The 21,851-nt window shown below is 41.0% G+C and overlaps 1 pseudogene; it reads left to right on the top strand.

The window, feature by feature from the left end:
- Positions 1–789: 789 nt before the first annotated feature.
- On the top strand, positions 790–1,739 carry LOC134374003 (ubiquitin-like-conjugating enzyme ATG3; annotated as a pseudogene).
- The last annotated feature ends 20,112 nt before the right edge of the window (positions 1,740–21,851 follow it).

The following is a 21,851-nucleotide window of genomic DNA, read 5'->3' as shown; positions in this document are numbered from 1 at the left end:
GTGTAGGGGAAATAGGCCTTCAGAGATGTCTAGCTAAAGTACCCAGGGGTCCCTTGGAAGTGACTTCTGACTTATTTAGCCTTGCAATGAACAGTTTAGAATGTACTGAAGTTCTTACTGGTTAGTAAGCAGACATGTTGCTGAAATTTCTAGAGATGAAAGGAAGGAACCAGGAGTGACCCCCACTTGATGGCCTCCAGGTGAACTCCCACCAGCTGGCCGTGCTGATTCTACATAGCACCAAGGTAGGAGTAAGACTGGTATTGACTTGACACTACCATGTAGCTGATGACCAAGGGTTGTGCAAGGAATGCTGAATGAACACCATATATGCTTGCAAACCAAAAACTAACTTCCCTCAAATATGAGGTCTCATCTGGGTGAGCTTTCATCCTGGTGTGCCCAGAACATTCCAGTTTGTCTGCTGTCTTGATGTAATCATTAAGACTCCCTTTTTCACTCTTACGGTTGTCCCTGTTTGGATAATAAATTACATGTTCATCCTAAGTTACTTTCTCATTTCTCAACTTTAAGAACCTATAATCCTTATATTCAATTATTTGGCCAATATTTAGGGCATTTCACCTCTTTATCTAGCTGTAATAGATGACTTTTCATAATTGTTATGCCTTAGTTTAAGGGATTGACAGTATTTTTGTATGTTTCACTATCTTTGTGCCCTGAGAATGGCAGAAAGGCTTCAAGAACCTGCAAAGTACTCACTCCATGTAGACTCCTGGGTCCCAGTCTCAGCTGCCCTTTCCATCCCATCATGGGGGAGGCCACCAGATGCAGAACGTGATTAACCTGTGAAGGAAGGGCACTGCAAGTGTCTCTGTTCCTGACCCCAGTCCTCAAGAGTCAAAATTTAAGGAAACAGGTGTAATCACTGCAGTGTTTGTGGCAGTCAGAGATCACGTAGTCCACAGCTGTCCAACATGGCAATGAGCTACAAGGGAAGAATCGAAAGTGAAGGCATAGCTGCCAACATGCAAACAATTTTTGCTAACCCAAATTGTACCATGCTGCAAGCGTTGCCAACACATGAAACATTCAGATGAATTGGAAGCTAACCCTTAAGAAGATGATGTGGATGGGGGATAGGAAGATATGCATCATGGCACAGGTATTGCAGGAATAACTGAAGCAGTTAAGGAGATTACACTGGAAAGCAAGGACAGTATAAAACTCCAGGATCACTCAGCATTATGTGAAGAGGAAGGAAAAGCTGCAGATCTGGATGAATATGTGGAGAGTGGATTGTTGGGAACAGATGAAGTTACCCTAGACACAAGGAAAATGGTAGAAGCTTGTAAAACTAAAATAGATGTTGGAAGTAAAGGTGCTATTTTGAAAACTAGAACTTATGATCTTTCCATCACTTATGATAAATATTACCAGATGACATAACTGTGGTTTTGCTGTGATGAGCGACAGCTGCCCTTAACAGTTGAGCACATGTATGAAGACATCAGTCATGATCATGTGAAGAAAACAGTGACCACTGAAAGTCATTGTCATCTCTCTCACTACCCCCATGTGTTCAGTCTACCCATGGAGGCATGTTGAGGTGATGGAGAAAATAATTGAGGCTGTTGATGAAAGAGCAAGAGAATCTTCTAATTTTCTTGACATATGTACAAACTGAAATTCCAACAATAGAATGAAACTACACAAGACACTTCACGATGCAGCCAAGAGAGCATAGAATCTATCCTAATATTGGTAATAATGTTTAAAGAAGTAACCCATAGATGTGACCATTGACCACGTTCACCAATATATACAGTTTCTCTACTAAAGGGACTCATATGTTTATGTGTTAAACTTAAAAAATGTTCTACTACCAAAAACAAAGCTGTGTGTCCCTGTGATGACCTCCCAGATCTTCTGCTTTGTGTTTCTTGCCTCAGTACAGAGATGCTTCCATTCCACTTGCTGTTAAGGCAATTTTATATCTGTCACGCAGTCTGCAGCTGTCTTTCTGTCAATCACTGTCTTCATGCAGATCCTTTATAGAGTCTTTGGTCTGATTTACACATTCAAAAATCTGACCACATAGTAAGTGAGAAAGTCCAACTTCAAATTGAGATCTGCAGTCCAGTGTCCTGTCCTGAACGTTACTGGAAATCCTTGTTATTGGCCTAAAGCCAGTTACACTGGGAAGATCCTCTAATGAGGACGGGGTTGGGAGGGCATGCAGAGGACCCTGTGTCCCAGCCTCCCTGTCCACCACACTGAACCACCTTAACGTTACTGAAACCACCCAGTGCTGAGAGTCAAGAACAAACAGACCATCTCTGGGGCCCTGATACAAGCCACTCACACTAGAAAAGGATTTTAAGAGGTGGAGACACCTGGGAAAGATTTACACTTCAAAATCATACCCCTGAAAATAGGGTGGAGGATTGATAATAGTGATGAATGACTAACAGTGAGCAGATCAGTTAAGAATACAAAATTCTATATTCAAAATTAGGCACAAACTTGAGTATTTGTTTAGAATAAGAAAATAAGTCACCACAAGCTATAATTCTTAAAGTGAGAGATACAATTAACATTACAAAATCCTGAAAATAGCATAATATTCTCATTAATTAGTGCAATGATCCAACTCTGTAATAATTTTTCCTGATTCCAGTCAAGATGGTGGAACAGACAGTCCCCAGTGTCACTCTCTCCCACAAATCAACTAATTTACAACTATTAAAAAGCAAAGACAGCCAAGTTGAGGATGCTAGAGCTCAGGGGAAGAGGGACCTACAGAATACATGAAGGTGAGAGAAGCCACAATGAGAGAAAGAAAGGACCTCTCTGACCATTTCGAGTCCCAGCCATGTCCAAGCTGGAGCTGCTGAGTGCACAGAGCAGGAGCTGGCAAAAGCTGCAGCTGTGACCTTTGGATGAAGTTGCTTGGAGGCAGCAGGGGAGAAGAGGGTCTTGGCAACCCCCAGACTAGCAAGACCACTAATAGGGTTCCTATGGACCCACACAGGCCAAGGAGCCACAACAACTGGAAAAAAAGAGACACTCAGAGGCTGGTGAGTCATCACAAGGGACCAGAGCACAGCCCATCGCATGGGAAGTGTAGCACCATGGGCAGTGGGGGAGATGGGCCCACCAGGAGAACACTGAGACACAGCAAGGACAGATAATCTGCACCCCAATCAGCATAGGACCACTCAGAGGAGACTGACCAGTAATATAGAATTGTGTGGGGTGCAGTTTGATGAAAAGACTCAGGCCCAGACCAGATGCACTGGGTCTCTGGAGAACCGGAAGTACCTATAAAGTCAACCATTAAAACCTGAGCTGCACAAAAAGCCTTCCCCAGAGAATCAGCAGCAAAGCAGCAATTTAGCTCAACCACACAGATCAAATACTGGTCCCCACAGGAAGTTCCCCCACTTTAGAAGTAAGCAAAGGACAACAGATTAGTTCCAGTGCAGAGTCTAAGTGGTGGGAACAGCAAATAATGCAACACAGAACTGAAAAAAAAAACAGAGAACCCATCGGGGCCTTCCCAGGGTCCTGGGGTATGGAACCAGGGACCGGACCCTCCACTCACAACCAGGCACACCGCCACTGCCACAGGGCCTGCCAGGGGGTCCTGAGGTATGGAGCCAGGAGTAACCAGCAACTAGGTAAGGAGCATGCCAAAAACATCACCTACATGTGGGCAGCACACCACAGCCACCACAATAACCACGGCTGCCGCAAAAGTGGCTAGATGCCACAATCATCGTGCAGATGATCTGCCAGCCTGGAGTGCATTGACACAAGGAAATTCACCAGCAGAGACCAAAGAAAATAAGAGGATGTCTCTCTCTACAAAGCCCATTCCAGAGAGACAGAAGAAGCATCTGCTGTATGATAATATTGGGGGACCTGAACACACCTCTCAGCATTGGACAGATCATCTAGGCAACACATTAACAGAGTAACCATTACTCTTTCAGAGGGAGAGAAGAAATCTAGGGTAATTAGAGGGGACAGGGGGGAGGGAGAGGGGGATGGGGAGAGATTGGACAAGGGGCATAAAGAATAAGTACGATTTGTAACAATATATATGCAAGTAATATTGATTTGATCAACATATGTCAACATTGAACCCCCAAAGTATGTATAATCAATTATGATTCAATAAAAATTAAATTAATTAACTAATTAATTTTTAGAAATTTTTCCTACCTTTTGTTGACCTCACCCTCTTTGATCTTCTTTTCATATGCTAATGAGATGGTGATGTCATTTTCTATAAAAAGACAAGAAAGGGAATACAAACTTTCTGAACTGTTTTTACTCTGACATGGTGGAGTGAAACTTGTTTCTTTTAGCGTCACAGCTTCAATATTGGTAATGTCACCTAAGTTTTTAAGACTGTTGACAAATCTAAAAAATCTTCTATCAGGTTTATTTCATATGTGACCTGTGAGATTTCAGAGCATTTCAAAAGTTTTCTTGGGCAATGAAGTAAGCTTAAATACTGTTCGAATTGACAACATCAGGTTCCAGGACTTGGGAAGGGCCCCATGCAAGTGAGAGGTCCTGAAGTTCAAATGTCATTAGCTTCTAGGTAATCTACATCTGAATGTTTTCCAAGGTCCTGTCTTGAAGGTCATTGGGTACCCAACTCATTATCTACCACTGTCAAGTCTCCCTCATTCAGTCTTCTCCAGCCACTTTACTTTCCTTGATTTCACCTAATGTTCACACTCTCCACTCATTGCCGGGCTTTTGCTCAGGCTGAGGCCCCTGCCCAGAATTCTCTTCCCACCACTACATAATTCTGATTCCACTAACGCCTTCAGTTCCTCTGTTAGTCTAGGTCATCATTCATTTCTGAATGTCCTCCCTCACCTTTGGCAAATCCCCTATCATAAGCTCATGTAATACCATACACCTCTCTCTCAAAAAAGTCAGATATGATTTTACTTGTTGTTACAGGATTGTTTAATTAATCTCTCTGCAGAGCTCCAATAAAGGGGGAACCACATCTGGATTTGTTCCCTTGTATCCTCAGTACCTAGTAGATGGTCTGGCTCGTAGTAGGGATTCAATAAATATTTATTGATTGAGTCTTTGGATGACAGGGGAGAGAAGGCATGAACCGAAATTGATCAGTGATCTCCCCATGCCTGCAAGGAAAAAATAAATCCAGAAAACAAGGTTTGGTTTCCCTTTGGCTTCATTTCACCTGAGTCAACTGCTTGTTACTGAATCTCAGGTATCTGGCCAGCCTCTAGAAAATAGCTCCATCCTAAAACGTGCCTTGTGCACTTTGAGAAACCACAGATGTTGCTATAAGCACCAGAGGAAATTAAAATTTGAAGTCTGAGGTGAAAAGAAATATGGATGGAATGATTAATAAAATGCTTCAGCAAAGGATAGAGATGCGGCATCACTTTGAGGAGAAGTTGAGGTCGGGCAGCTGTGTTTTGCAGAAAGATCAAATATTACTTGTCCCATCTTGAAAGGCTGACCCAAACTCCACAACTAGAACAGACGTTGCAGGGGCTCTTGGCTTGTCTATATAGCGAGAACACTGGCTTCAGAAAGGGTCTCCTGTATGAATGTAACCATCAGAGTTACACTCCTTTAATTAGGTACTATGTTGTAAGAGGGTGGGACTCCGCCTTCTCCAGGCCATGCAGCCCCCTGCACTGGGGCCCAGCCCTCCCTGACTAAGCCCCTCTCAGTTCCTGAACAAGACTGATAAGAAGAAGAGCCCTTAGCCCCACCAGGTGGTAGGATCTGGAATTACACATGCTACCCATAGATTTCAAATGATAGGAGAGGAGATATCCACATGCCCCTTAACTAATTCTCTCTTCTAATGAAGGATGGTTAGTGAGTTTCAAATTACATGCCAATTTTGTTGCTTGTCAGGGGTAATAGCTGAGAAGGATTCCAAGGTCGAGTCCAGGCTCAGTAAGGAACAAATTCGTGTTTGATTAGCAATGTCTGCCATGATCAAGGGTAGGGATGGTAATGGCATGCATGCCACACATTTGGCTCCCCTGTTCTGATTCCTGATATTTGGGTCAAGCCTTATGATTCAGTTTTAGCCCAACTTTAACTTAAATTTCTCCAGAGGCAGAGGATTTGCCCTGAACCCAACTGACATGCTCTAGTATAATATTTCATAAGTGCTGTCTTGGCCTGGTTTTGAAGTTGTGGCTAAAAACTGTCATTTCTGGGTCATTTGCTAAGTCTCGACTCCAAACACATCCCTTATCACGGTTTGACTTTCCAAGGCCAGGTACCAAACAACTAGAGACAGCCTCTAAGCCCAAGAGCCCATGTAATGTTTCAAATTAGCTAACCTTTAGGAGTTTGCAACACCAAGCTACACCCTCCCACATACACACTTGCCACAAGTAAGCTGCCTCCTATAGCTCCAGCTTGCTGCGACCCTATCACCACATGCAATCCCCGTGCAGCCCTGTGTGGCAGACGTCTCTTCTAGTTTGGAGCTGTAAGTAACAAAGAATTCTACCTTCCCATATATCTAAGTGTCAACGTGTTGTGTTCCACTAGTTTTAAATCTTACAAAACACATGTATCCTATGGCCATGCCCTGCGTAGTCACTGCCCTCTCCCTGAGAACTAGACCCTGTTTCTAAAATTACCAGAAATATCTGTATATGTGTTTTATATCATAAAACTCTTCATTTCCTGGGATGATTTCTCAAGATTCCTGATCAACTTTTTAGCAAAAACTCCAGGTAATCATCAACCCAGTTGATCATCACTTCCATCCCTGGCACATGAAAGTGTTGTTTGGGATTTGGGGACCTGTGGAGGCTCTTAGGTGTCCTATTTTGTATTTGAGGCACTCCCTCCTTCTTCTGAGCACTCTGGCCCACAGACAGCCACAGAGCCCACTAAGCGGTGCCACTTTTGAAATATCTGTGAGAGAGACTGTGATGAAGTAGACAAGGAAACTCCATTCTACCGTGATACGAGTATATTTGTAACTATTCTATTTCTTCCCCCTCAGTCCCCCAAGTTGGCTCCCTTGGTGAGAAGGGGTCATGCTATACTTTCGTTACCTGTCCTCAGGACAGACTTTTTCCCAGACTAAGGGCTTTGAACTCTTTTACAACCACAAATGGCCAATTCTCGGGAAATACCTAGAATTATCCAACAATAGAAGTTCTTCTTGGGATCCCCAGGATAGATTTGTCATTGGGGAGGAGGACAGAAGCCATGAGAAAGGGCCAGAAGAGAGCCTAAAGCAGATAGAAGGTCTCCTGATATGTATGTATAAAGACCAGACCTTGTGGAGCAGAGAATACCGAGAGAAATTCAAGATAGGAGAATTTCCTGCCAATTCCTTAAGAGAGAATTTTACCAGTGGCAATTCAAACTGAGCTCTCTGACAGGTATATCAAACTGGGAGGATGGTGTCTATTTCTCAGATAGAAATCAAAAATTTATCCATTAAAGAGATAGATTTACACCCTGGCCTGGGTCATGAAAACCCAGAATGGAGAAGGTCTTGGACTCGTATCCTATGAGGGCCTCCCAAAAGAGTCAAGGACTTTAAGCCTGGAAAAGAGATAGTCAGTGCTCAGGAAGAAAGGAACTAAAGTAATGTCTTTACTTTAGAGAAGATGGTGACCAGAGCTAATGTCTATAGAAGGTCCACCAGGTGTCAGACTCTTTATCCTTCCTCACATCAACATGCTCCTCTGGTCCCTTCCAGCAAGGCTCTGGGATTGGAGGAGCCTCAGGAGCAGCAGCCATGGAGTGCTCTCCAGAACAGTGGAGTGATCAGTCTTTGGGATATATTTTTATGTGAAAAGCAAGGTGAAGAAAAATGCTTGTCTGAATTTGAGTTTCTCTAGAAGCAGATCAGAAGACAGATTCATATGCAGGTAGCTTATTTAAGGTGATCCAGAAAACTGGTAAGGCTTTGAGAAAGTGAGCTGGAGGAGGGAAAAGCAGCCAGTAAGTGTGTGTTTTCAAGCAAATGTTCATTGTGGGCAAGTAGAGCTTAACACTCCTGGGGAATTCTGCCGGTCAGTGTAGAATGAGCTGTTCTGTAGATTTGACTTTGGAACCACGTACGTATTTTACATAATTATAAATTAATTTTATAAATAATAAAATATATATTTATTCATGTATAAATGTGCAGTGTTTATATATATAAGTGTAATTTTATAAATACAATCTAAAAAGCAACTCATAAGAATTCAATTAAAATTAAATTAAATTAAATAAATGGCACAATCACACAGAACTATGTCAAGTGATTTTAAGATATAAGAATCTGAATGAACATCCCCAGTGGGATATGCCCAGCCTAAATAAATTAAGAAGGAAAAACAAAACAAAAACAAATCCCTCAAACTGTTTTCAGTAATCATATCATGGATGGTACTCTTGATAGTCCTCTTCTGAGACAGCTGAGTGTTAAAAAAGGTAAGTAAAAATGCTGTAGCTTTTGAATAAGGAGAGTCAATATAAACTCAAAATCTGTTTTCTCATTTAAACAAAATATGTACTTCCTAGAAACAGTGATGAATTCAGCAGCAATGAGCACCCCAAAACCCAAATTGTGGTTATCTATATGTCATTTTCCACTGAATGAAACAAATCTGAGTCTGGGTTTGGAAGAGAAAATATACATGGGTCTGGAACATCTTGTCAAACCAGACAGGAAGAAGCTATGAAAAACCATGTGATCATGTTAAAAAGCCTCAGGAATCAACTTAAAGAGTCTCCCACTGGCCAGACACAGGAGAATTTGGACCACAGTAAGAACAATAACTGCAGTAGACTGAAATTCATCAAGTACTTTAAAATCCACGAATGTAAAATGAAAGTAATAGTAAAATACACTCATTGGTCTCCCACATAGGATACTAGAGAGGCAACTCATTTTTAAAACTTGAAAATAACAGGAAAGAATCAAGCATTCACTTGCCTTTCCTACATAAACTCTATCTCAGGATGACAAATAGTTGATGAGGGGAAGTTTTTCTTTAAGACATGATTCAGGTCATAAAGGAAAAAGAAATGATGGAATTAAAATTATCATTGATGAAAATAATCTTCAGTGGTTGGTAACATCAGAAGAGAATCAACCAAACTTCCTGATAGAAGTACAAAGTGCCATCCATGAAGTATTCTTGCCAAAAACTCAAACCTGAACATGCTCAAAACTCCAGATCTAACTACTAGTTTATAAAAAATATCACAAACAAAGAAACATGTTAAATCACACCACTACGTTGCAACCATCCAGATGCAGACCATGGGAAATTTTTTAAGACAACTTAATTGTTTCGATAAATAAATATCAAGGAAAAAAGTAGATTAAAAGAAACTTAAAAGACCTATCAACAAATTGCAACGTGTGGACATTGTTTGGATCTTAATTTGAGAAAATAAATTATTTCTAAAAGTATGCAATAAAATTAGAAAGTTTGAAAAGATCAGATAATAAGAAAATATTACTTGGGGGGGTACGATCAGAGTTTTTGATTATTTTTAAAAAATAATCTCTATATCTGATACTATAGTATTTAGAGATGAAATGATATGATACTTGAGGTTTGCTTCAAAATAATACAGGAGGGAGGAAGGAAGTGGAAAACAACATTGGTCGGTAGTTGATTTTTTTTTTTTTTTATGTGACCGGTAAGGGAATCGTAAACCTTGGCTTGGTGTCACCTGCACCGTGCTCAGCTAGTGAGGGCACCGGCCATCCCTATACAGGATCCAAACCCATGGCAGTAGCACTGCTGCACTCCCAGTGCCGCACTCTCCCGAGTGAGCCACGGGGTCGGCCCGGTAGTTGATTTTTTTTAAACCTTGTGATGGGTGCATAATTGTCTATTATACAATCTTGTCTACCTGACCTCTGCTGAATGTTTTTCTTTATAAAAGTTAAAGTTAAATACACACAGTAAAAATTAATAGCCATTGCCAATTTTGCCCCAGAGAGGAAGAAAGGGGTAGAACAAGACCAGCAGAGGGAAGTCTGGAGCAAGCTGAGCATAAACCCAGGGCATCCTCTGCCTCTGCAGAAGAGGCAGGTTTGGTGCTATCTGGGATTGAGAAGACCTCAATGGAGCTATGTGGTGAGGGGCTCAAGAGGCTGGCCTTGGCATTAAGCAGGTCCCCAGCTCTGCAGCTATGTTACATAGAGGTGCTCCTATATTCTCATCTGGTGAGTGGGGATCACAGTGGTGGCCACTTTGTTCGTGGCACTGACGATCAGATGAGCTGATGTATAGACAATGCTTGGCAAAGTTCCTAGCTCACAGCATGTAATTAATCATCAGTAGCTATTGTTGTAGTATTACCTTCATCTTGCCAATGAACTACCACAGCCCATGCGGATGCTGTGTGCACAGTGACTTAAAAGAGCCACGGCTGGTGGCTCAGACCGTGGACCTGTCTGCATCTGTCATTGGTCATCCTTGATGCCTTCCTGTTACAGCTGCCACTTGGAAAAATAAATGGAGCTCTCATCTCACACCTTAATTTTCCAGAGCCCTTTCTCTCACGGTCCTTCCCTTTCTCTCTTGCTTCCTCTCTCCCACCACCCTCTCTCTCCATCTATTTTCTCCATCCTTCCTTCTTTCCCCAAAGCAGCACTTTCCACTGTGACATGTGAAGCAATAATCTACACAATAATTTAACTCCTTGCTTCCTACTTAAAAATCCCCCTAATTACTGGGTAATGGATCCGCAGAGGCGATTGGGCTGGGTGAGCTCTGCCCTGCAGGCACAACTATAGTTCATCTGTCTGCTCCCTAATAGCACTCTAAAGTTCACCCTTATAAACATGTCACTGAGTCAGTAATTGAGTGACTGGTCATTAGGTTCCATGCACGGTACCTGTGGGTCACCAATCACTCGGGGTGATGGATCTTTCTCCAACACCTCGGCTGGGCCAGCCACAGAGCTTTCTATCACCCCTGAGCAGAGCATTACTCTCTGGGAAGACTTGAGAGAGCCCCAGTGGACCGTCTTAACTGTGGACTTCCATTAGGAAGGAACAGATGGAAGTGAGGCAGAGGAGGAACACGCATCTCCCTATCCTCACTCACTGCCTTGCCCAGCAGCCTCTCCTGGGAAGCTCTTCCAGGAGACACTGAAGCTACGAGACACCATGAGGCAGTGGGAACGCAGAGCAAGAATAATCGTGCTGTGGAATTAGTCTATTTAGATTAGAGGCACTGCTGTAAGACAAGTAAAAAGGATTGGAGCTTTGTGTTATTGGATGCAGTTTAACGTCCCAGAAACATAGATCACCTCTAAGCTGTGCAGCCTTGAGTAAGTCACTTAACCTCTCTGTTTCTCAATTTCCTCATTCATGAAATACAGATGATAATTCCTGCTTTCTTTGCGGGGTTGTATTCAGCATTATCTGAGATAATACATATGAAAGTGCTTAACAGTGTCCAACACCCAGAAGGTAATTAACAAATGTTAGTTCATTCTAAATAAACCAGCCGTGTTCCTCTGCTTTCATCAGAAATGTTTTTTATCGACTTTGATGGTGATGGAGGCAGAATAACATAGCAGCTAAGGCACAGGGTCTGAAATTAGGCTGACAGGAATCGAATTCCAACTTTATTATTTGATCACTATGTGGCCTGGGCAAGTTACTTGACCTCTTGAGCCTCAACTTCCTACCCAATAAAATGGGAATATTAACAGCAGCCAGTCACCACCACACAGAGTTCCTTTAAGAATTAAATGAAATAATACGTGTAAAACACTTAGCACACTAATTGGCAAGTAATTGGAAATAATCTTTTGATAAATACTAGCTCTTATGGGCCCATGTTTAAGGTGATGAAAAAAAATTAACTTTATTCATGCTCCATCTTTAAATATGATATTCTTAAATTGAAGTTGTCAAGGAAGTTCAACTTTGTAAAATTTTAAATCAACTTCCAGTTGTACCTTCCTCAAAGAGTTCCCAGCCCATTTGGGAGAATGGAGCTTGGGTAGGGAACAGCTAATTCAGAATGATGTCTACTTTTTGTTTACTGCCAGACTGCTTGATACAGAGTAGAAACACTGCAGGAGTTTGAGAAGGAAGAGACAGATGTAGTGGGGAGAAAAGCTCAGGGGAGGAAGAGCTATGCTGGGTTATGAGAACGCCAGGTAGGAGGGCAGGTAGAGGTGGCAGGGGGGCATCTAGATGGGGCCATAGGAGTCAGGGATATGATATGTCACATTCCCAGAAGGGCATGAGGCAGCCTGCTGATCCACAGGGGTTGTGCTAGGAAGGAGTAAATAAATAATTCAACAAGCAAAAAACATGGAGTGAAAGTCTATTCTGTGATAAACATTAAATTAAGTATCTGATTGAATACTATACCAACACTGTTGCCATTTGCAAAAAAGTCTTCAACTTTTATTTCTAAGATATTTGGATGGTTCACATTTTTAGTCCATTATGCAGCACAATCCTAACCCAGGTTTGTATTTTTGAGCACCCAGGAGCCAGGGGGCCCTGCCCGGCAGCCAACAATTCAGCATGGGCAGCCCTGGCTTCCTCATCCACATGCCAGGATCTGTGTGATGACCTAATGGTATGTTTCATCTTGTTTTATTATGTTTGTACTATTTGAGTGCTGAAAAGGGGGAAGTGTGAATGCTGATATTAACTGTTAAGAAACACCAATTTCAGAAAGGTAAATTTGAAACAAAGATGGAAATATTTCCCCAAATGGCAAATCTTCTGTGTTGAGTATTCATTGGCCTAAAGGTGGTCAACTGTGTATTCAACTGTAGAGGAAAGGATCAAAATGTGTTTAACAGATATTTATACAGAGCTGACTATGAGCCAGGCACTGCTTTAAGCTATTACAAATATTAACTCATTTAAAAATTTAAAAGACTCATAAAAACTAAGGAAACAAATAAGAATCATGAAGAACCATCAGATAAACATAAACTGATGAACAGTCTACAAAATAAATGGCTTATCCTCAAAAATGTCAAGGTCAATTAAAGACAAAGAAAGACTGAGGTACTATTCCAGATTAAAGGACACTAAAAAAAACATGACAACAAAATGCAACGAGTTATCCTTGTTTGGATCCCACATCAGACCCTTTTATTCTTTTGCTAGAAAGAATATTAAAAAGACAATTGACAAAATCTGAATAAGGTCTGTAGATTATGTGACTGCACTGTATTAATGCTACCTAATTTCCTGATTTTGTTAGTGTTTGTGTGGTTATGTAAGAGAATGTCCTCGTTTTTAGGAAATGCACACTAATGGATTTAGGGCCAAGGGGCATCATGTCCACATCTTACTCTGAAAATTGGTTTGGGAAAAAATAATAAAAGTTTATAAAGAGAGAGAGAAAATGATAACACAAACATGAAAAATGCTAACATTTGGGGAATCTGAGTGAAGATATACAGGACTTCTTTCCATTGTTTTTGTACTTTTTCTGTAAGTCTGGAATTATTGAACAAAATATTTTAAAAATCATAGAGTACATAATCAAAAATTATATCTAAATGATATATTGTTTTAAGTTTTAGAAATGATTTTGCTCACTGGTGCCAAATACCAGTTAAACTTTTTTTCTTTTTCTTTTTTTTATTGAAATATAATCATTAAACATATTTGTGGAGTACCTTAATTTCTTTTTCTCACTCTCTCAGCCTGTCTGTTGATCCTAGCAGCAGTATTTCAGTTCTATTTTTTTTTTACATTCTAAGATGTTGTGGACAATCTGGTGGGGAGGGGGACAGGGGAAGGGGAAAGGAAATAGCGTGGGAGGAGTAAAAAAGGAAGGGGGCTTGGTCGAGGCCTGTGGCACCCCCCTCAATCCTGCAGGGGAGACCAGGGGGTTCCAGTGGTGGCTTGGTGGTCACCACTGGGATGGTTGCAGGTGTTGGGAGGTGTGACTGAGACCCACCACCTTCCTCCCTCCTTGGCTTGGGAGCCCAAGTCCTTCTGGGTCTTATAGATGTTCTTTGGCAGTGTTAGACCTTTAATAGGTAATATCAGACTTTGTCTCTGGTCTGTGGGTATTTTGATTTTTGTTTCAGTTCCGTGTTGGATTATTCGCTGTTCCCACCACTTAACCTCTGCACTGGAACTAATTTGCTGTCCTTTGCTTACTTCTAAAATGGGGGAACTTCCTGTGGTGACCAGCACTTGAGCTGTGTGGTTGAGCTAGATTGCTGCTTTGCTGCTGATTCCCTGGGGAAGGTTTTTTGTGCAGCTCAAGTTTTAATGATTGACCTTGCATGTACTTCCGGGTCTTGTGAGGTCCAATGCACCTGAGTTGTTTGAAAACTCCAGTCTGAGTCCCTTCAGCAAACTGCACCCCTGTAGTTCTGTATTCCTGACCAATCTCCACTGGATGGTCCTGCACCAACTGGGGGGCCGAACAGCTGTCCTTGCTGTGCCTAGTGTTCTCCTAGTGGGCCCATCTCTCCACCTCCCACACTCCAAACACCTCCCATGGGGCAGGCCATGCAACAGTCCCTTGTGATGACTCACTGGCCTCTGAGTGGCTCCTTTTTTCTGTTGTCTTTGGCTCCTCATCCCTGTGTGGGTCCATGGAAACCCTGTCAGTGGTCTTGCTGGCCTGGGGACCACCAAGGCCGTCTTCTCCCCTGACACCTCCAAGCAACTCCATCCAAAGGGCACAGCTGCAGCTCTTTCCAGCTCTTGCCCTACAAAGCCCTGAAGCAGCCAGGGCTCAAAATAGTAGGAGCGATCCTTTCTTTCTCTCATCATGGCTTCATGAACTCCATAGGTCTCTCCTCCTCTTCCCCTGAGCTTAGTGGCCCCAGCTTTGCTGTCATTGCTTTTTAATAGTTGTGAGTTGGTTGATTTGTGGGAGAGAGTGATGCTGGGGGCCTTCTATTCTGCCATCTTGACTGGAAGCCGCCCATTTAACCTTTTAAACCTATTGGGTGACTTTTGAAACCCTAGCTTTCATAGATGCCTTAAAGGGGGTGTATGTAAGAAAGCCAGAGAGGGCTTTGACAATGAAATTCTTCCACGGGGATTCAAACTGGAGATGAATGTGGCCTGAACAACATGACAGCCATGGGCTAGGAAAGTTATGTATAAACACAGAGATACTTTGAAGCAAGAAGTTCCTGGACTTGGTGAGTAATTAAATATAACTAGGAGGTGAGAGGGGTAAGGAGGCTGGAGATTTAAGTCTCATGAATCTGGAGAATACTTACACATGATAGACCTAGACCTAGAACTGGAGATAGACCGAGGTTACATTCTGTCTCTGCTACCATTTTGCTGTGTGACCTTGGGCAAGCAACCTACTTATTCTGGGTCCTTTTGGTAAAAAGATGCTATTAGACAGTGATGGCTTCCCATTCTAAAAGCACTTGCTTATGATTTAATGTCAGGAAGGGCAGTAGTCAATAGGCAGAGAGGTGACTATGAGCTCAGGGTAGGTGTGTTGTGTTGAAGTTATGAAAACATAACTTGTGAGCAGAAGTTCAAAAGAGTATTAGATTGCAACTTATGAAATTGCTGTTTTTGTAAGTCAAAATTAAATACTTTTCCATTCCAAATGACTTAACCTACTATGAGAAATATAAGCCAGGAACAGATATGCAGATTTGGAAACTCACTAGATGGAAGTGAGAGTTAACATCCCAGAATGGATTAGCTTTTGGAGGATGAGAAAGTGTGGAGTAAGAAGAGAGTAAATCTGGGAATAAAACTTTGTTGGTCACAGAGATTACATGGATTCATTAATCATAAAAATGAATATTTATTGGAACCCAGCTATGGGCCAGGCACTCTGCCAGTGGCAAGAATCCAGCAGTGAATAAAGCAGGTGCACTCCCCTGAGCTCTTAAAGATCTTAGTTGTGGAAGAGCAAGAGGAGCCAGAAAGAAATTATAACTATTGCTACTGTTAATGCCACTATTTACTGAGCACTTACTGTATGTCAGGCATGGACATGGTGGGCCTTCTGTGGATGCACTGGGTTTTCACCCCACCCCATCTCGTGGCCATACTTAGCACTTCATCAAAGGCCAAAGTTTCAAACACCCAATGTGTCAATGTGAAATTGATCTCCTACTGAAGATTTCCCAAGGAAATGAAAGAAAAGCTTCGCATTGCACGTCATACACAAGACACTTGGACAAATTCCCTGTTCTTCTGCTCACCGCCCCAGTCCCACTGCACCTTGTTCCTTTCTCCTGGCTATTGCTTCTTTTCTCTTCTCTCGCTACCTGCCCATGGCCATGGCCTCCCAAAGCCACTCCACAACCCCATGTAATCTCATCCCTGTCCTCATTTGTGTACCTAACTCACCCCAGCAGGGCCCAAAATGAAACTATCTGCTGTTCTTGAAGCATATGTCCCACCCCACACCCATACCCTCCCTCAATCCCAACTTGTTTATCAAAGAGTTTTGTTGTGTATGGATGAATTCTTCAAGAAAGCTTCATGGGAGAAGCAGAAGAAGAGGCAGGGGAAAAGATTCTGTACTAAGAATATAAGATTTTCAAAAGGTATGGAAAAGATAGGCGGGACAACTAGATGGAGAAAGGTTTTTCTCTCAGTTGCTATGTCTCCATTATCTTGGATAATGGATTCTCACACCAACCCTGAGCAAGATATACCACCCATATTGTATAAAGAAGAAAACTGATAACCCAGGAGAATATACAACTTATTTAAGGGCACAAGACTAGGATGTGGTAGTTCTGGGTTTTAAACCCAGGTATACCTGATGCTTTCCCCTTGACCACACTGAGGAGCAAACAAGGAAGGTAGGAAAACTTGGCAGAATCAGTGGAATCATGGACTAGGACCCTCTGTGCATCCTCTTGAGAAGCTGTTGACATAGCACACTTCTTCAGCTGTGTGGGGAAGGAAGGCTCAGTTGGATTATTTGGGTAACAAGAACTGAGAGTCTTGGCCTATTCAAATAATCTCTAAGTAATGGGGACTTATGGTAAGTGAGCCAAGAAAAACTCAAGCACCTGTGCTCAGAAGCAACAGGAACTATAGTAGAGTCAAAGGGTCTTATAGAAATAGATATTGAAGGCAAGAGGGAACTCAGGGCAGCAAGGAGTTTGAGAATTCTCCCCTCCTTTGGGCCCCACTCCCACCCACGGAGCATTCTCAACACTCATTATTAGGTCTGATCCATTCCCTGCTTATCAAGAAGTCCCTGAGTCTTGCCCTCCCCTCTCTTTGTGCTCTCTCCACCCTGAACTCTTCCTATCACGGTGAGCACTTTCCCATGACTTCAGTTTCCTGTGACCACTCACAGTCCCCTCTCCACATTTGCATCATAAGGAGTCAGGTTTGGGAAGGAGGGACCAGAAAACCAAGTTTGAGGAGGAAGCTATGAATCTGGCTTCAGACATGCTGAGTTTGAAGTGCTTCTGAGACATCCAAAAGATGACCAAACAGGTAAACTTGACCATCTGGGCCAATGGGAAGCTTCCCACCCCCATCTCCATCTACAGTCTGGAGCATAGAAGGCAAATCTGGGCTGGAGGTGTGGACTTAGAAGTCATTGGCCCCCTTGGTGGCAGTTGCTCTTAACTAACCTAAACTCAGGGTACCCTCTTATTTCCCTCATTTCTTAGTTGTGCAAGGTTCTCATTTACACAGATCATGAGGCAGCACAATAGAGTGGTTAGAGCATGTGCGGTCTTTGCAATCAGATAGAGCCCAGTAAATACCAGCTAAGAAAGTTTCTAGCTCTATGAACCAGGGAAAGTCACTTAATGTTTTCAGCCTCTGTTTCTTCATCTCTAAAATGGAGCAATTATTTGAGGATTTTAAAAATAATGAGATTAGAGGATATTAAGGAGATATGACTACTAAATGCACTGTGGTATTGGTATCCTGGATTAGATCCCAGAGAGAAAAAAAATTAGTGGGAAACTTGTGAGATCCAGTTTAGTTAATATAACATGCCTACATTAATTTCTTAGTTTATACAAATGTACCTGGTCATGTAAGATGTTAACACTAAGGCCGGCCCGTGGCTCACTCGGGAGAGTGTGGTGCTGATAACACCAAGGCCCCGGGTTCAGATCCCATATAGGGATGGCCGGTTTGCTCACTGGCTGAGCGTGGTGCCGACAACACTAAGGGAACCTAGATGCAGAGTACACCGGAACTATCTGTACTATCTTTGCAATTTTCTGTAAATCTGAAATTATTCCAAAATGAAAAGATTGTTTTAAAGTATAATGGATACAAAGTTCCTAGCATGGGGCCTGATATGTATAAGCACTTAATAAATTCTAACCAGTATACATTAACCAATGTGCTGGGCTGGGATAAACTGATGGTCTGTAGAGTGACTGCAAGTCATCTCATTAAGACAGGCATTCAATCTGAGATGACGTGCCTACTTACATATTGTATTGTCTCCTTTTGGTCTCATGAGATCCCCTTCATTCCAACTTTTTGCCTTCCTTTTCATAACTGGGATTTTTATCTTTAGGGGTAGGAAATAAGATACTGAAGTCATTTGAATTGTTCATAGAGTAAGCATTAATGGGCTCCCTAATAAGGGTGTCTCCTGAAAGCAACTATATGAATTTAGTATACTCAGCTACTTTAACAGCTTGGTAGTTATTAGGCAACCTCTAAAATATGACAGGCTGTCAGATGAGTAACACCAGAGAAGGACAATATGAACCAAAACGCTCAGAAGAAAACTAAGCCTATGCTTCAGACCTGGCCACTAGTTGTCTATATCTAGACAAATGATGAACTTGCTGGGCATGTCCATTTCCCCATGCGTAAAAGGGACCTACTAATGCCTTCTCTAGCCTCCTCGGAAGGTGTATCTAATTAAATCATAAAACAAAATGAATTTAAACAGCATAACAAAAGTTATGAATTAAAGAAATGATTATCTTTAAAGAAAACAAATTAATATAATTTATTATTTAGAAAGTTTTAGAGTATTCCAACAATGCCCAGGGTGGGAAGTACCTGGAACATTAGAGATTCTACTTTCTTTCTAGAATGAGGTTCTTAAGCCTCTTAATGCTCATGATATCCCTTCCCCATCAGGCTTAGAGTTTGCCAAAGAGCTGTCTTTATTCCAGGATGTGGTATGAAGACCCATGATTGCATCTGCCACTACCTCTGAATATGTCAGACACATTCCTACAGCCAGAAGAAGAAAGTGAATGAGACTGGTCCTACAGAGATTAGCACCAGCCTGTCCCTCGCCTTTCAGCTCATTCACATAGCAAACTCAGCCTCTCCTGGTGAGTTACAGACCTGCTCTAAGAAGAGTCAATCATAGAATGATGCATGGCTATCCTATAGCAGGTCATCAGTACACGCCTTACTTGTCGAGCTGCAGCACTTGACCTCACTGAGAGCTGACAGCTGACCCACGGGGCCCAAGTCCAATCATGGCCGTGATTTTCTTGTGCTAAAGACCCCTTCAATCTGGCCCATCACACTCTCCTGCTCAGGCCCTAGTAAAAGTTTCACTTTCTTCCAAAACATCTGTACTATGCCTTAAACCTAAGATGGCATGAGTTGGCATGAAAATAATAATAATAACTGTCTTCTATTGAGTTCTTACTGGGTACTGGGTGTGCTATGAACTTTGTTGAATTTATATTATAATAAGTATTATCATTATTACTATTTTGCAGGTAGGAAAACTGAAGATCAGAGAGGAATAAAATCTAAGTAAGTAGTGGAGATGGATTTTGAACTCAGGCAATTTCATTCCAAAATCTAAACTCTTAAATCATTAAATTGTGTATAATTATATGTCAATTTCTTATTACTGAGACTGCATATCACAAAATATAGTATCTTTGTTAAAGTGCATACATAATATATATGGCTATATGGGTTTTCTATGGGTAGGGGAAATTCAGGAAATTTTTATTTTTGGCTTTGGGCTTTTCTTTTTAAAATTTGTTGATTTTTTACTGTGGGCATGTGTGACTTTAAAGTTCATTAATTTGACTTTTTAATTATGAACGGTTTCAAATATTTATAAAGTACAAGGAATAATATAACAAAACTACATTCAGATTTAATAAATACTGTTTTGTCATATTGGCTTCAAAATTTTTAAGAAATAAAACATTCCATACATATCCGTCCATCAATGGACACTTAAGGTGGTTCCATATCTTGGCTATTGCGAACAATTCTGCAGTGAACATTAGAGTGAAGCTATGTCTTTGAGGAAGTGTTTTTATTTCCTTTGGATGTATACCCAGGAGTGGGATTGCTAGATCACATGGATGAACTTAGAGGACATTATGCTAAGTAAAATAAGCCAGACGCAGAAAGACAAATACTGCATGACCTCACTTACACTCATATGTGGAAACTAAAAAAGTCAAAATCATAGAAACAGAGAGTAGAAGAGTGGTTACCAGGGGTTGGGGGATAGGAAAATGCGGAGATGTTGGCCAGAGGGTACAAACTTTCAGTTATAAGATAAAAATAATCTAGAGACCTAACGTACAACATGGTGACTATAGTTTATAATACTGTATTATATACTTGAAATTTGCTAAGAGAATAGATCTTAAGTGTTCTCACTCCCCCCCAAAAAGCAACTATATGAGATGATGGATATTTAAATTAACTTAAATGTGGTAATTATTTCACAATGCATATGTATATCAAAACATGACATTGTACACCTTAAATATATACAATTTTGATCTGTCAGTCATACCTCATTAAAACATTCCAAATAGAAATGAGAAACGCTTATTCCACTACCATATGTCTTTCTTCTCTTTATGCCTCCAAAGTCACCAGTATCCTGAAGTTGGAGTGTTGCCTTCTCATCCATGTTTTCATGCCTTTACCACATATGTATGTATTCTCATCCAAAAAAATAAATACTATTTATATATGTTTTTATCGATAATATACAGTATTCCTTCCTTCCAGGCGTGCAGGTGGCTCTCCCCCACTCTGCTAAGTCATTCGCTGTATCTCAGTACACATTTTGTCAACCTTAATGGTTCAAGATTACGTATGTCTCCCAGCTTCATCAAAGACAGAGTTTGTGTTTCTGCTTATCGCTCTCTGTGTTGTTTTGGCTGCTTTCAAAAGGACAAGAGGAGTATGAGAATTGCTCTACCACCCTGAAGCCAGGTATCTCTGATGATTTTTCTGCACCTATTTTAAGGTGCATATGGCTTTTATTCTTTAGTCTTATAATAGGATGAATTAAAATAATAGGTTTTCCAAAGTTAAACCATCCTTGATTTCCTAGGATTAATCATACTTGGTCATGATATAGTTGTTACTGTTCTTGCTGATGTGGTTGATGCTGCTTTCATTTTGCTGAATTGGTTTGTTTATGTACTAAGTTTTTCTCATCTGTATTTGAAAGTGAGATTATTTTATAATTACAAATATGATTCTTCTATTTTATTGTCCTTGCCTATTTTGATATCAACATTAATTAATATTTTCTACCTTTCTGTATATCTATTTATTGAGAAAAAAATTGTCCAAAAACCACGTGTGCCTAATACTTTTGTGGGAAGATTTTTTTATTACTGATACAATTTATTTAATGAACATGGATTTATTTATATTTTCTGTTTCTTCTGGATATAATTTTGGTCTTTTATACTTTTTGAGAAAATTGCAAATTTTATCTTAATTTTCAAATTGACATAATATTGCTCTTATTATTTTCTTGCTTATAATCCTTTTTTAGTTATAGCTCTATGCCCCTTTCACCTTCAATGCTTTTATTTTTGCCTTCTTTTTCTTCTCTAGCCCAATATTGCCAGAGGATTGTCATATCGTTAGTCTATAAAAACAGAGAAACAAAACTTTCTGTTGATCCAGAATGTTTTTACCAAAATAAGTAAACAAA

Source organism: Cynocephalus volans, chromosome 1, assembly GCF_027409185.1.
Source record: "Cynocephalus volans isolate mCynVol1 chromosome 1, mCynVol1.pri, whole genome shotgun sequence".
Lineage (NCBI taxonomy): Eukaryota > Metazoa > Chordata > Mammalia > Dermoptera > Cynocephalidae > Cynocephalus > Cynocephalus volans.
The sequence above is the reverse complement of the archived record's forward strand: the minus strand, read 5'-3'. Positions and strand labels throughout refer to the sequence as shown.